This window comes from Hordeum vulgare, chromosome 2H (assembly GCF_904849725.1).
Source record: "Hordeum vulgare subsp. vulgare chromosome 2H, MorexV3_pseudomolecules_assembly, whole genome shotgun sequence".
NCBI lineage: Eukaryota > Viridiplantae > Streptophyta > Magnoliopsida > Poales > Poaceae > Hordeum > Hordeum vulgare.
The window spans coordinates 51433920-51450827 of NC_058519.1; the positions used below are offsets into that span (position 1 = coordinate 51433920).

The following is a 16908-nucleotide window of genomic DNA, read 5'->3' on the forward strand; positions in this document are numbered from 1 at the left end:
ACGCCTGCCTTGAATGCGCAGACTGCTTGGTGTTCTGCAACATTCTCCACCGTGTGGTAGAGGGTTGTCCAGCACTGGATGAAATCGTGCAAGGGCTCATTTTGCTTCTGGACACAGTGCTGAAGCTCTGTGAGCCCAGCAGGGCGTTTGCACGTGCCCTCGAAGGTCCTGATGAAGACTCGGGACAGATCTGCCCAACTGTAAATGCTTGATGGAGCTAACTGGTTTAGCCAAGCTCGAGCCGAACCATCGAGCATCAGTGGGAGATGTTTCATGGCGACATGGTCATCTCCGCCGCCGATCTGGACTGCCACTCTGTAGTCGTCTAACCAAGTTTGTGGTTCGGACTCTCCTGTGGATTTGCTGATTCCGTCGCCAGTCGGAAGTTGGGAGGGATGTCAGCCGAGCGAATGGCCCGACTGAAATACTCGGGACCAGAAACGACGGTCTTGCTTCCACTCGGACGGTCTCTATCGTGACCATCACGGTGGGCTCGACTTCTATCAACCTTCTTCTGAGTGATATACCCTCTTGCATCAGGCCTTTGATCATGCGCGCCACCGCCCGAACGATGATCATTGTAATGCCGAGATCCGTAAGGCCCACTCCGCGGAAGAGTACGCTAACGTCGACAATCTTCGGGATGAGACCGAATGGAAAGCGAATTCCGACTCGGGTCCCTAGAACGGCTGCCCCCTCTATGTCGCTCGTGAGAGCCGGGACTGAAAACCGACCGATGTGTGTTCGCTTGAACGGAATTGTTGTGGATCTTGTTGTGCGACTGGGAGACCGCCGAGTTTTGCTGCTGTGCTGTATGTAACAAGGCACGGATCTGCTCGATTCCTCTACCAACCTCCGAATCAGTCGGCTGGAGAGAATCAGCGATCCTGGCGGCTACAGCCAAGTTGAGGATGGGTGTGCGGAACACCTCGACGTTGCTCTGGCAAGTGCGTCGACTGGAAGAACGAAGGTGCTGACGACGAACGCCGGATGATTCTCCGATCTCACGCTCGTTCCGATCAGTCCCGGAGGGACTTTCGTGGGAACCAGCCATGAGGACTTCGGCTGCAGGCCTGTGACCCTGATACTCGGAAGGTAGTTCAGTCGGAACTGACTCCAAGCACTGGGATGACGGTGGGACCACAACCGATTCGAGCACCGCCACTTGAGAGGACATGTTTTGTCGCGCTAGGGCATGTCGCACCCAACGCTGGAGCCGCGAACGACCGGATCGCTTGCTGCGGCACGTGACGGGGGTGAAGATCGACACCAGGGTCGATGGTTGGAGAAGAAGAACGTCGCAGGAACTGGCACGGAAGTGCGTAGCCCCGTGACTCGGAAACGTCTCGATGTCGAGGGGCACATCCTGAAGCCATGCCGAGTCATCGGCGATGAAGGAGAGTGCACCGAAGAGGATCTCATGACCCATGAATAGATCTCCGCCGGATGACATGACGAAAAGATGAAATCGCAAACTCGTCTGAAGTCGCTTAGACACCCGCCCCACGGTGGGCGCCAACTGTCGTGGGTATAAGTCTGACAGTAGAAGTACGGGGTACGAAAGTATATGGGCAGAGCCTTAGCTACGGCGAGGATGTATGAGTTTAGGCCCCTCTACGGTGGAGGTAAAAGCCCTACGTCTCAGTGCTTTGGGGAGCTTTGTGTCGAGTGTATTAGGAGATTACAGCAAGTGCCAACCCCTGTACCAGTGGTGAAGGGCGGCTTATATAGAGTGCGCTGCCCTTCATAATGGCCCGGTGGACAGGGGTGGAGTAGTGGCGAATAAAGGCTAGCGTTATTGGTAACGTAAGCCTTAAATGCTAGTTATGGTGTATGAAAACGTATGACCGTTGCCCTCCTGGGAAGTTACGACGTACAGAGTGGATTCCAGTCGGTACGTTAGATATGCTCCGAGTGGATCGTCGCCGACTGGATGATGGGGGCGTCTTTAGTTCAGTCGGAACTGTCTAAGGGCTTTGTCCTCTATGAAGGGTAGTCCTTGGGTAGGACCTATAGGGCAGACCTATGACCCTACCCTGGGACTATAACCCCATCAGTTGCAATCTATAACAACCCCTGCCGTGTTTAAAAAGGGTCTTCCGAGGATGACAACCTTGGCATCGTCCTCGGGAATATCCAAGATAACAAAGTTTGTTAAGATAGTGGTATTAGCAACCACAACAGGCACATCCTCGCAAATGCCCATAGGGAAAGCAGTTGATTTGTCAGCCATTTGCAGAGAAATTTTAGTGGGTGTCAACTTATCCAGTTCAAGTCTACGATAAAGAGAGAGCGGCATAACACTAACACCGGCTCCAAGGTCACATGAGGCAGTTCTTACGTAGTTTCCTTTAATGGAGCAAGGTATAGTGGGCACTCCGGGATCACCAAGTTTCTTAGGAGTTCCACCTTTAAAAGTGTAATTGGCAAGCATGGTGGAGATCTCAAGATCTGGTATCTTCCGTTTATTAGTCATGATATCTTTCATGTACTTGGCATATGGAGAAATTTTGAGCATATCAGTTAACCGCATCTGCAGAAAGACGGGTCTTATCATCTCAACGAAGCGCTCAAAATACTCATCATCCTTTTTCTTGGATGGCTTAGGAGGAAAGGGCATAGGTCTCTGAACCCATGGCTCCCTTTCTTTACCATGCTTCCTAGCAGTGAAGTCATTCTTATCGTATCCCTTAGGTTGTGGGTTATCAGGATTAACCGTAGGTTCAATCTCCACATCCTCACCATCGCTAGGTTGAGCATTATAATGAACATCACTGTCCATATTGTCACCAGGTTCATGTTCATCACCAGATTGTGTTTCTGCATCAGACGCAGAAATATCATTAGGTTCTTCAGGTGTGACAGTATTTGGTGAACTGGCATGTAGGTTTCTATCATCCTTCTTCTTCTCCTTAGGATGACTGGGTGTATCAGCATTAGTTCCTTGAGAATCTTGATCAATTCTCTTAGGATGGCCTTCAGGATACAAATGTTCCTGAGTCATTTTGCCTCCTCTAGTAATGACTCTGACAGAGTTGTCATTTAATTCATTGAGCAAGTCATTCTGAGCTTTAAGTACTTGTTCTACCCGAGTAGTAATCATAGAGGCATGTTTACTCAGAAGCTTCAGATCATTGACATCTCTGTCTACACAAGCACTTAAATGGCTAAGCATACGAGTACTTTGTTCCAAATGTCTGCTAACATAATCATTGAAACTCTGTTGTTTGGCAACAAAGTTGTCAAATTCATCAAAGCATAGGCTAGCAGGTTTGTCAAAAGGAATATCAGTTTCATCAAACCTACGCAGAGAATTCATTTCTACTACTTGTATCGGGTTATCGAGACCATGTATGTCTTCGATAGGTGGTAGATTTATGACATCTTCAGATCTAATGCCTTTCTCTTGCATAGATTTCTTGGCTTCTTGCATATCTTCGGGACCGAGGAATAGAATACCTCTTTTCTTAAGAGTTGGCTTAGGAGGTGGTTCGGGAATAGTCCAAGCATTATCGTTGATCAAGATGTTATTCAGAAGGATCTCAACTTGTTCGATAGTTCATTCCCTAAAAACACAACCGGCACAACTATCTAGGTGGTCTCTAGAAGCATCGGTAAGTCCGTTTATAGAAGATATCAAGTATCTCGTTCTTCTTAAGAGGGTGATCAGGCAAAGCATTTTGTAGATGGATGAGCCTCCCGCAATCTTGTGGGAGACTCTCTTCTTGGAGTTGAGCAAAGTTGTATATTTCCTCCAAGGCAGCTTGCTTCTTATGGGCAGGGAAATATTTCTCACAGAAGTAATAGACCATATCCTGGGGATTACTCACACATCCAGGAGCAAGAGAGGTGAACCAGGCTTTAGCGTCATCCTTTAGAGAGAAAGGAAACAACTTAAGGATGTAGTAGTGGCGGATCTTCTCCTCACTAGTGAAAAGGGTGGCTATATTGTGTAGTTTGGTAAGATGGGCTACGACCGTCTCAGACTCATAACTGCGGAAAGGATCAGATTCGACTAGAGAGATTATCTTAGGGTCGACAGAGAATTCATAATCCTTATCGGTGATAAAGATAGGTGAAGTGGCAAACTTTGGGTCGTATTTCATCCTAGCTTTCAGAGTTTTTCCTTCCACTTGAGAAGTAATTTCTCAGCGTCATAGGCATCCTTACACGCAAGAAAATCCTCAGCTATCTCTCCCTCCATAACGTAACCCTTAGGTATATCAGGCAATTCATATCTAGGAGAGCTAGATCTAGCAGGAGCAAAAGCAGGTTCTATCTCAATAGTATCAGCAGTTTCAGAAGCATCACGAGCATTGGCAGTAACTCTAGCAATTTGAGCATCAAGGAACACCCCTAGTGGAACATCGGGCAAAGTAGTATCTCTAGCAATATCAAGCATAACATCATCAGGCAAGGCAGTATCAGGCATAGCATCTCTAGCATCATCAGGTATAGCATCTCTAGCAGTCTCAGGCAAAGCAGTATCAGGCATAGCATCTCTAGCATCATCAGGCATAACATCTCTAGTAGTATCAGGCAAAGCAGTATCAGGCATAGCAGCATCATAAGCATCATCAGGCATAGGCAACATATCAAGATTTCTAGCAGGAGGTGATGTCGCAAACTTACTCATAACTCAAGGTGAATCAAGTGCAGAGCTAGATGGCAATTCCTTACCTCCCCTCGTAGTTGAGGGCAAAACTCTGGTTTTTGGATCCTTCAGATTCTTCATAGTGATCAGTGATGACCCACAAGCATAGGAGTTCAATCGTAGTCCTTTCGATAAGTAAGAGTGTCAAACCCAACGAGGAGCAGAAGGCTCTCGTAAACGGATTTCAGCAAGGTAATAACTCCAAGCACTGAAAGTAGCGGTAACAAGTGATTGTGTAGCGGGGTGAAACATAACAAGCAAAAAGTAACAAGTAACAAGTAGTAGCAACGGTGCAGCAAGTAGCCCAATCCCTTTTGTAGCAAGGGACAAGCCTGAACAAAGTCTTATAGGAGGAAAAACGCTCCCGAGGACACAAGGGAATTTCTGTCATGCTATTTTCATCATGTTCATATGATTCGCGTTCGTTACTTTGCTAGTTTGATATGTGGATGGACCGGCGCTTGGGTACTGCCCTTACTTGGACAAGCATCCCACTTATGATTAACCTCTCTCGCAAGAATCCGCAACTACAAAAGAAGAATTAAGACAAAGTCTAACCATAGCATTAAACTAGTGGATCCAAATCAGCCCCTCACGAAGCAACGCATAGACTGGGTTTAAGCTTCTGTCACTCCAGCAACCCATCATCTACTTACTACTTCCCAATGCCTTCCTCTAGGCCCAAATATGGTGAAGTGTTATGTAGTCGACGTTCACATAACACCACTAGAGGAAAAAGAACATACAGCATATCAAAATACCGAACGAATATCAAATTCACATGACTATTATTAACATGACTTATCCCATGTCCTCAGGAACAAAAGTAACTACTCACAAAACATAATCATAATCATGATCAGAGGTGTAATGAATAGCATCAAGGATCTGAACATAGACTCTTCCACCAAGTAATCCAACTAGCATCAACTACAAAGAGTAATTAACACTACTAGCAACCTTACAAGTACCAATCGGAGTCGCGAGACGAAGATTGGTTACAAGAGATGAACTAGGGATTGGAGAGGAGATGGTGCTGATGAAGATGTTCATGAAGATGCCTCCCCTCTGATGAGAGGAGTGTTGGTGATGATGATGGCGACGATTCCCCCCTCCGGGAGGGAAGTTTCCTCGGCAAGATCGTCCTGCCGGAGCTCTAGATTGGATCTGCTCAAGTTCCGCCTCGTGGCGGTGGCGAAACCACGAAAAAGATCCCGAATAATTTTTTCTGGACCACGACGCTTCATATAGAAAAAGAGGGGGCTAGTGGGCCGTCAGGGGGCCCACAAGCCCCCACTCCGCCACCAGGGGGGTGGTGGCAGTGGCAGGGCTTGTGGGGCCCTAGTGGCCCCCCTCCGGTAGTTCTTTCGCCCAATATTTTTTATATAATCTAGAAAAAATCCACGTAACTTTTCAGGGCATTTCGAGATGTGCAGAATAGTGGACTAGGATTTGCTCATTTTCCAGTCCAGAATTCCAGCTGCCTGAATTCTCCCTCTTCAAATAAACCTTGCAAAATAAGAGAGAAAAGGCATAAATATGGTACCACAAATAATATAACAGCCCAAAAAGCAATAAATATCAACATGAAAGCATGATGCAAAATGGACGTCTCAATCAGCAGATATAAATCCCAAGTGACTCAGAGAATATAGCAATCGCCTCCCCGACAACGGCACCAGAAAAATGTTGTTTAGCATATATCTGGAAATGGCTAGACAAATGCTATTCTCGATTGCTCAACAATTAGAAATTGTCTTGCAATGACCCACCAGCGCGTGGGATCAAGGCAGTTTTCGAGGGTAGAGTATTCGACCCAAATTTGTTGATTCGCCAGTCAGGAAGTGAGAGGATACTCTTAAGTATTAGCAGCTGAATGTGTCAGATTCAACCACACCTGAAAGATTAGTATCTGCAAGCAAAGTATCAACAACAAAGTAGCAGTAGTGGCAGCAGCAGGAAGTAGCAACAGTAGCAAGTAACAGTAGAGCAAGTAACAGTAGCAACAACAGTAGTAACAACAGCGGAGCAAAACAAGTAACAACAGTAGAGCAAAACAAGTAACAGCAGCAGTGGGACAAACTCGTAGGCAATGGGTCGGTGATTTGTTTGGATGATATTCATCATGCAACAGTTATAACACGGAGAGATATGTGGCTAGCTCCCGTTCGTCAATGTGATGTAGGCATGCATTCCGTGTGTCGTCATACGTGCTTAGGGAAAAGAACTTGCATGACATCTATTGTCCATCCCTCCCGTGGCACCGGGGTCCAAAAGGAAACTACGGGATATCAAGGTTCTCCTTTTAATAAAGAACCGGACCAACGCATTAGCACTTGGTGAACACATGAACTCCTCAAACTATGGTCATCACCGGGAGTGGTTCCGGTTATTGTCACTTCGGGGTTGCCGGGTCATAACACATAGTAGGTAACTACAACTTGCAAGATTGGATCTAAAACACACATATATTGGTGACAACATAATAATTTCAGATCTGAAATCATGACAATCGGGCCCTAGTGACAAGCATTAAGCATGGCAAAGTAGTAGCAACATCAATCTCAGAACATAGTGGATACTAGGGATCAATCCCTGTCAAAACTAACTCGATTACATGCTAGATCTCATCCGACTCATCACCGCCCAGCGAGCCTACGAATAGATTACTCACAAACGATGAAGAGCTTCATGGAATTGGAGAGGGAAGGAGGTTGATGATGACGATGGCGACGATTTCCCCTCTTCAGAGCCCAAAACGGACTCCAGATCTGCCCCTCGAGATGAAGAACAGGATGTGGCGGCGCCTCCGTATCGCAAACGCGACGAAATCTTTTGTCTTGATTTTTTCTCGGACGAAAGTGAATTTATAGAGCTGAGTTTGGGGGCGGCAGGGCCACGTGTGCCCCACAAGCTTGCTAGCCGCCACCAGGGGGTGGCGGCTACAGGGCTTGTGGCCCACTGGCCCATCCCCTCCGGTGGATCTTTGCGCAGGTATTTTTCATATTTTCCCGAAATATTCTCCGTAAATTTTCAGGACGTTCCGAGAACTTTCATTTCTGCACAAAAACAACACCAAGGCAATTCTGCTGAAAACAGCGCCAGTCCAAGTTAGTTCCATTCAAATCATGCAAATTAGAGTCCAAAACAAGGGTAAAAGAGTTTGGAAAAGTAGATACGATGGAGACGTATCACATGCCCGAACCGCTCATGTGGTCACAGGGGGCTATTGGTATCTTCCATGCTAGGCGTGTTATCCTTGATATGTGTTTATTCACTATCATTCACGAGAAAGGGGCCGATAATTGGAATTCCCAGTTCCATGCTCAAATCGAAAAGATAATTGCAAATAGAACTCCCCCGGGATTGTTGTTGGTATGGACGGTACCCGAGGATTCGGCTAGCCGTGGAGTGTGATTGATTGGTGGTGGGGGAGTCAAAACTTTACTTTTCTGTTTGGGAACCGCCTATAGCATGTGTAGCGTGGAAGATGTTGAGAACTCTTAGTCATTGCGTTGACAATGAAAGCATGCCACCCAAAATTATTATCTGTGTTTTCAAAGCTTGAGCTCTCGCACCTCTGCAAATCAATGCTTCCCTCTACGAAGGGCTTGTCGATTTATGTTCCTGTTGAGTCATCCTCCTCTTACAAAAGCACCAATTAGAGAGCACCTCTGTCATTTTTATGCTTTGCTTTTAAGTGTGTTGAGTATGACTATGACTGGATCTTCATTGCCAAGAATTACAATGTTTAGTCAACCCTTGGTCTTTGAAGGTGCTCTGCATTTATGTTTTGTGGTCTCAGAAAGAGCTAGTGAGATACCATCTATTCGTATTGCTTCATGTTGTTTTGATTGAAGTGTTGATTATGCCATTGATATGAGTTTACTGTGAGACCTAGATGTCATTTGCTTATGTGGTTTGCTTGTGATGTTGCTGAAATTCTGGTTATGACTTAGACATAGTTGCAACAACAAGATCAAACAGAGTTCGTCAAAGTTTTTCTTTTGTCTCTCTCAGTTTGTCAATTGAGTTGCTTGAGGACAAGCAAGGCTTTAAGCTTGGGGGAGTTGATACGTCTCCGTCATATCTACTTTTCCGAACTCTTTTGCCCTTGTTTTGGACTCTAATTTGCATGATTTGAATGGAACTAACCCGGACTCATGCTGTTTTCAGCAGAATTGCCATGGTGTTGTTTTTGTGCAGAAATAAAAGTTCTCGGAATGTCCTCAAAATTTATGGAGATTTTTTCTGGAATAAAAGAAAAATACCTGCGCAAAGATCCACCGGAGGAGGTGGACAGTGGGACACAAGCCCACAGGCCGCGACCACCACCCCTAGTCGCGCCGTGAGGGCTAGTGGGGCCCACGTGGCACCACCGCCCCCAAACTCAGCTCTATATCTTCCGTTTCGCCTGGAAAAAAATCAGAGAGAAGGTTTCATCGCGTTTTGCGAGACGGAGGCGCCGCCACATCCTGTTCTTCATCTCGAGGGCAGATCTGGAGTCCGTTTCGGGCTCCGAAGAGGGGAAATCGTCGCCATCGTCATCATCAACCTTCCTCCATTGACAATTCCATGATGCTCTTCATCGTTCGTGAGTAATCTCATCGTAGGCTTGCTGGACGGTGATGAGTTGGATGAGATCTATCATGTAATCGAGTTAGTTCTTGACGAGGATTGATCCTTAGTATCCACTATGTTCTAGATTGATGTTGCTACTACTTGGCTATGCTTAATGCTTGTCACTAGGGCCCGAGTGCCATGATTTCAGATCTGAACCTATTATGTTGTCGCCAATATATGTGTGTTTTAGATCCTATCTTGCAAATTGTAGTCACCTACTATGTGTTATGACCCGACAACCCCGGAGTGACAATAGCCGGAACCACTCCCGGAGATGACCATAGTATGAGGAGTTCATGTATTCACCGCGTGTTAATGCGTTGGTCCGGTTCTTTATTAAAAGGAGAACCTTAATATCCCGTAGTTTCCATTAGGACCCCGCTGCCACGGGAGGGTTGGACAATAGATGTCATGCAAGTTATTTTCCCTAAGCACGTATGACTACATACGGAATACATGCCTACATTAGATTGATGAACGGGAGCTAGTTACATATCTCTCCGTGTTATAGCTGTTACGTGATGAATCACATCTGTCACACTCATCCATCAGCGATCCACTGCCTACGAGTCTTTTACTACTGGTCCTCGCTATGTTACTTTGCCTAGGCTTGTCCCTTGCTACAAAAGGGATTGGGCCACTTCGCTGCTGCTGTCACTTTGCTCCTACTGTTGCTACTGTTGTTACTTTACTCTGCTGCTGCTACTGTTGTTCCTTGCTACTCCGCTGTTACTTGTTGCAAGACTTTCTTGGAGCCGTAGCCGGGGAATTATTCTTCTCAAGAATAATCCCCCGTCAACATGTTGGCGCCATTGACACACCACTTAGGAATAGTCTGCCGTCAACAGATCGTTTCTGGCACTGTTGCTATCATACTACTTTGCTACTGATACTTTGCTTGCAAACACTAATCTTTCAGGTGTGGTTGAATCTGACACATTCAGCTGCTAATACTTGAGAATATTCTTTCGCTTCCCGTCATGCGAACCAATAAATTTGGGTTGAATACTCTACCCTCGAAAACTGCTGCGATCCCATACGCTTGTGGGACATCACATACCTTGACAAGATATTGAAGAAGTTCAATATGGAAAACTCAAAGAAGGGGTTCTTGCCATTTTTGCAAGGTATGAGATTGAGTAAGACTCAGTCACCGACCACGGCAGCAGATAGAGAGAAGATGAGTATTGTCCCCTACGCTTCAGCCATGGGCTCTCTAATGTATGCCATGCTGTGTACCAGACCTGATATAAACCTTGCCATAAGTTTGGTAGGGAGGTACCAAAGTGATCCCGGTATGGAACACTGGACAGCGGTCAAGAATATCCTCAAGTACCTGAAAAGGACTAAGGAGATGTTTCTCATTTATGGAGGTGACGAAGAGCTCGTCGTAAAGGGTTACGTCGATGCTAGCTTCGACACAGATCCGGATGACTCTAAGTCACAAACCGGATACGTGTATGTTTTGAATGATGGAGCAGTGAGCTGGTGCAGCAGCAAGCAAGACGTCGTGGCAGCATCTACATGTGAAGCGGAGTACATAGCTGCTTCGGAAGCGGCTTGTGAAGGGATCTGGATGAAGGAGTTCATCAACGACCTTGGAGTGGTTCCAAGCGTGTTAGGTCCGATGACACTCTTCTGTGATAAAACTGGAGCCATTGCCATAGCCAAGGAGCCTAGATTTCACCGAAAGACCAAGCACATCCAACACCGCTACAACTCCATCCAGGACCACGTCCACAGAGGAGTAATAGATATTTGTAAAGTACACACGGATCTGAATATTGCAGACCCATTGACTAAACCTCTTCCTCGAGCAAAACATGATCAACACCACAATGCTATGGGTGTTCGATTCATCACAATGTAACTAGATTGCTGACTCTAGTGCAAGTGGGAGACTGTTGGAAATATGCCCTAGAGGCAATAATAAAATGGTTATTATCATGTTTCCATGTTCATGATAATCTCTATTGTTCATGCTATAATTGTAGTAACAGGAAACAGTAATACATGTGTGAATAAATAGATCACAATGTGTCCCTAGCAAGCCTCTAGTTGGCTAGCTCGTTGATCAGTAGATGATCATGGTTTCCTGATCATGGACATTGGATGCCATTGATAACGGGATCACACCATTAGGAGAATGATGTGATGGACAAGACCCAATCCTAAGCATATCACTAGATCATGTTGTTCGTATGCTAAAGCTTTTCTAATGTCAAGTGTCTTTTCCTTCGACCGTGAGATTGTGCAACTCCCGGATACCGTAGGAGTGCTTTGGGTGTATCAAACGTCACAACGTAACTGGGTGACTATAAAGGTGCATTACGGGTATCTCCGAAAGTGTGTGTTGGGTTGTTACGAATCAAGATTGGGATTTGTCACTCCACGTGACAGAGAGATATCTCTGGGCCCACTCGATAGAACATCATCATGAGCTCAATGTGACTAAGGAGTTAGTCACGGGATGATGTGCTACGGAACAAGTAAAGAGACTTACCGGTAACGAGATTGAACAAGGTATGGGTATACCGACGATCGAATCTCGGGCAAGTTCTATGCCGACATACAAAGGGAATTGTATACGGGATTGATTGAATCCTTGACATCGTGGTTCATCCGATGAGACCATCGTGGAACATGTGGGAGCCACCATGGGTATCCAGATCCTGCTGATGGTTATTGGCCGGAGAGTGTCTCGGTCATGTCTGCATGCCTCCCGAACCCGTAGGGTCTACACACTGAAGGTTCGATGACGCTAGGGTTATAGGGAATTGTTATACGAGCTTACCGAAGGTTGTTCGGAGTCCCGGGTGAGATCCCAGACGTCACGAGGAGCTCCGGAATGGTCCGGAGGTAAAGGTTGATTCATAGGATGGATGGGTTTGGACGCCAGAAATGTTTCGAGCATCACCCGCAATGTGCCGGGACCACCACAAGGGTTCCGGAGGCCCACCGGGAGGGGCCACAAGCCCCGGAAGGCTATATGGGCCAAGTGTGGGAGGTAACCAGCCCCTGGGTGGGCTGGTGCGCCCTCCACACCCAGCCCATGGCGCACCAGAGAGGAAGGGGGAAACCCTAGGCGCTGGTGGGCCTAAGGCCCACCAGGGGGTGCGCCACCCCCTCTCTTGCCGTGGCCGCCACCCCTAGGGTGGGAACCCTAGAGGTAGCGCACCCCTTCCCTCTCCTCATATAAATAGAGAGGGGTTTGGGGCTGTTGGGGACACAAGTTGATCTCTCCCTCGGCGCAGCCCTGCCCCTCTTCTTCCTCCTCTCCCACGGTGCTTGGCGAAGCCCTGCCGGGAGACCTCGTCTCTCCGTGGACACGACGCCGTCGTGCTGCCGGAGATCTTCCCCAACCTCTCCCTCCTCCTTGCTGGATCAAGGCGCGGGAGACGTCACCAGGCTGCACGTGTGTTGAACGCGGAGGTGCCGTGGTTCGACACTAGATCGAAATCAGACCGCGATCTGAATCGCCGCGAGTACGACTCCATCAACCGCGTTCTAGCAACACTTCCGTTTAGCGATCTTCAAAGGTATGAAGATGCACTCTCCCCTCTCTCGTTGTTGGTCTCTCCATTGGAAGATCTGAATATGGCGTATGAAAATTTTGAATTTATGCTACGTTACCCAACAGGAGGTGGGCGACGTACTTGACCTGGAGCGGACTGGTCGGAGCGGGAGCGGCCGGAGCTGCGCACCTCGCGGGAAGGGTGCGCGACTTCGCCGGCGCTCCGTCGGCATGCGACAGTCCCAGTGGATGCAGATCCACCGCCGTCGACGCTCCGTCGGCGTGCGACGAGCCCGGAGGATGTAGATTCACCAGCGTTGGCGCTCCGTCGGCGTGCGACAGGCCCGAAGGATGCAGATCCATCGCCGCCAGGGCCGCCTTGGTCCTGCAGGGACTGACACAACACGATGCAGAGGGCCTCCTCCTTCACATGGAGGTTCGATCCGTCGGAGCTTCTTCCGTCGCCGGCCATAGGATCGAAGGGTGGGGGATTGGAAGTGGAGTGGACGAAGAGTGAACTGCTGGATATCTAGTGTTTTCGCATTGGAGTATTTAGTGGGTCCGTGAACGGTCGGGCTGACATGGCGGTGGGGTCGACGGTGGGCCACATCATGTAGGAGGGAGTGCACCTTCCTTCCTCAGTTTTTTTGGCCAATTCTCCCACAGTCATCCTCCTCCCTAGCTTCTCCTAGAATTGCCACTCCATATTTTATGTAAAATCCTATCTAGTTAAGGTCTAATTTGTTAGGATTGTAAAAGAATAATATGAAGTGACAATTTTGAAAGAAGTTGGGAAGGGGGACGATTTTTTCATAATCGACCGGAAGTGGCCCTAAGTATAGTCAAAGCAATACTTTACTTTTAAGGATCGACTAGAGATGCTCTTGGGTGTGTTCAGTTGGTGGAACAAGTGGAACGGGACGGACCAGTTCTGTCTCAAAGACCCATTCACGTGTTTACATTGATAAAGGAACCGGAACCAGTTGATTCCAGGGAATGGCATATTCCCTCAATATGCCGTTCTGCGCGGTCTCTCCAAATCGAACGGACCACACGAAACCGTCTGTGTCTCCTCGTTCGTTGCGTCTCCTCGTTCGCTGCAGCTGCTCGTTCGCTGCTCGCCCGCCGTCGTTGCGGTTGCTCGTCCGTCGCGCTGCCACTCGCCCGCGTGCGCCGCCGCTGCCGCTCGTCTGCGTGCACCGCCGTTGCTGCCGCTTGGTTTGTGTGCGTCGTGGGGAGCACCGGCGCTGCTTCTCGTCCGCGTGCACCGCCGTCCCTACCGCTTGGTTTGTGTGCGCCGTCGGGGGGGGGGGAGCCGTTCTTTTCCTAAGAACCATTTTATCCTACCTTGTTCCATTCTAACCGAACACCAAGATGGAACCATTCCATTCCTGAGGAATGAAATGATTCCATAACATTTTACTTGGTCCCCCCAACTAAACACACCCTTAGGCCCTGTTTGATAATAAAGTAGTAAAAAAACTAAAGTATTAAAAACTGCAGTAATTTTACGTGTAGATAGAAAATACCATGGTTTTAATATAACAACATTTTTTGCAGTATTCACAATGTAGAGAAACTGTTTGATTACGCCACATATTACTGCAGTTTAGATCGAGCAAGTACACGGAAAGAAGATAACGACGTCACACCCCTTCTTTTCGCCTTCTTTGTTTTTTAAAAAGAGGTCTGGGGTTTTTTTTATGCAGAGAAAAAACCACAGTTTTTTCAATACTGCAGTTTTGAAATCACAATTCTTAGAGGCAACCAAACACCTCATTGTAAATAAAACTATGATAATCTTCAAAACTGCAGTATTCTAAAAATACTACGAAAATTCTTTGTTATCAAACATGGCCTTAGCTTACTTTGCGAGATGAAATTGCTAGCGGCACACAAATTCCCGTTGTACCGAAACACCTCATCTTTGACCAATCTTTCGCCTGTCTTCACCCCTCACCCCCAACGTTTGCAGACGGAATTGCAAAAAGAAGAGGCTGAGAGACGACGTGGAGAGAGAGAGGAGTTCACTGCAGAGTGGAGACGGCGTGTGTGGGTTTCCAATTTTCATTCTACGTCACAAAGCAGAGCAACACGTCACAAAGCAGAGCCACAACGCTGGTCACGGGAGGCTGCAGCTGCTCGCCCTCGCCGTCGCCGTCGCGGACGAGGCGGGACTGGTTCGACGATCTCCTGATGTGGACGCGGAGGAGAGGGACCGGCTCACGCCAAGGAGGCCCGCGGGTGTGGGGCGCGGAGGAGCTCCGTCGGTGGAGGAGGCCGACCGGTCGGCGGCTGGGTGGAAGAGCTACGACGTTGGAGGAGGACGGCGGCCCAGCGGCTCGGGGTAGGAGCTCCGTCTCCGTCGCTGGAGGACGACGGCAGGCGGCTGGGTCGAGGCGTCCCGCGGTGGAGGAGGCCGACGGACGGCGGGAGGGTGGAGGCGTCCCGCGGCCATGTGCATGGAGCTGGTGCCCATCAACCTCAAATCCAGCCTCGGCCCGTGCGGCCACGCCTTCTGCTCCAGCTGCGTCACCACGTACGTCGCCGTGAAGCAGGAGCAGCGCGAGGACATTGGTCGCATCAAATGCCCCGACTGCGAGGACGGCGTCCCCGTGCTGGACACCGATGGCATTCAACATTCACCGGTGGACATGTTACGGTTCACCGAGGCCGATGGCAATGGAGATTTGCCGGCGGGCGGCCACGGCGAGCCCTTCGACTGCGCCATCTGCATGGAGACGGCGCCCGGCGTCGGCTCGTGCGGCCATCCCTTCTGCCGGACCTGCGTCGCCCAGTACGTGGCCGCGAAGCTGGACGACAAGGCCGCTCGCGTGCAATTAATGCCCTCACCCGGGCTGCGAGGCCGGCACCGTCGAGCCGGAGCGCTGCCGCGGCGTCATCCCGCCGGACCTTCTCGACAGATGGGGTTTCCTGCTGTGCGAGCTCGCGGTCGGCGCCATGAGGGTGTACTGCCCGTACCGGGAGTGCTCGGCGCTCCTGCTCGCCGACGCCAAGGCCATCGCGGAGGCGGAGTGCCCGCACTGCCACCGCCTCTTCTGCGCCCGGTGCGCCGTGCCATGACACGGCGGCCTGGGGCGCAAGGAGTTCCAGAAGCTCGGGCAGGACAAGCGCGGCCGGAACGACCTCCTGCTCCGGCGCCTCGTAGGAGTGAAATGCAGGTACCAACAACAACAAATTGGATCCATTCATGAACGTGAAATTATCTGAGGTCCTCCCAAGGTTGTTTGACACTCCATTAATTTGGTTTCCTCCACTTCGTAGGTGTGGAAACAGTTTCTGCTACCGATGTGCATCCAAGTTGTCAGCGCAAAACCATTACTGCAAAAAGTGCAAGCGCTAGCGGTTTGTTTGGTTGTGGAGGGAGGGCTCTTGCCACCCCACTACCAACACATGGATCATCTTGGCCATGCTAATTTCCTGAAGCAGAAAATGGAAATCTAGGCGCGAAACAAATCTTAATTAGTTTCGTTGTACAGAACTACTAATATATAATCTCCTTGACTGAAATAATTTCTTGTTACTATGCAGCTTCCTCAGTTGTACCTGTGTGTATGTGGTGTTAGAGCATCTTCAACGCCGACTTTTAAATTAGACACAGTAATTACTCACGGACTGGACGGTGAGGATTAGGCTTTGAACACTGATGCTGGAGAGAGTCACCCAATCCTTAATCATAAAAAAATCATGGTTTTTCGGTTGAGAGAAAAGAAAGGAGGGGTGCCAAACATGTGATTGCTTTTGATGGATATATGTAATTTCCAATAAGCAGTAGTTATTCGTTTTTCTTTATAGTTTAATAAAGAATTAGTAGATTTTTATAACAAAAAGACAAAATCAAAGTTTAGTAATCAGTAATCGTTCTTGAATTCGAAGATTTTTTTCGTTTATTTTACTTTCAGACGAATTCCTAATTGTTTGAATTGTGTAATCTCCCATTAAGGAGATTGGTAACCGACTTAAAGCAATTTGATTGTAATTCAATTCATGATGATCATAGGTAGAAAGTTCATATTCTTCAGTCATTGATAAACAGCTTGTTGGACAGTACTCAACACAATTGCCACAAAATATACAAACTCCGAAATCAATACTA

General features: G+C 48.2%; 1 pseudogene; it reads left to right on the top strand.

Moving 5' to 3' along the window:
* The first annotated feature begins 15247 nt into the window (after window positions 1–15247).
* LOC123425390 lies at window positions 15248–16181 on the top strand (annotated as a pseudogene).
* The last annotated feature ends 727 nt before the right edge of the window (window positions 16182–16908 follow it).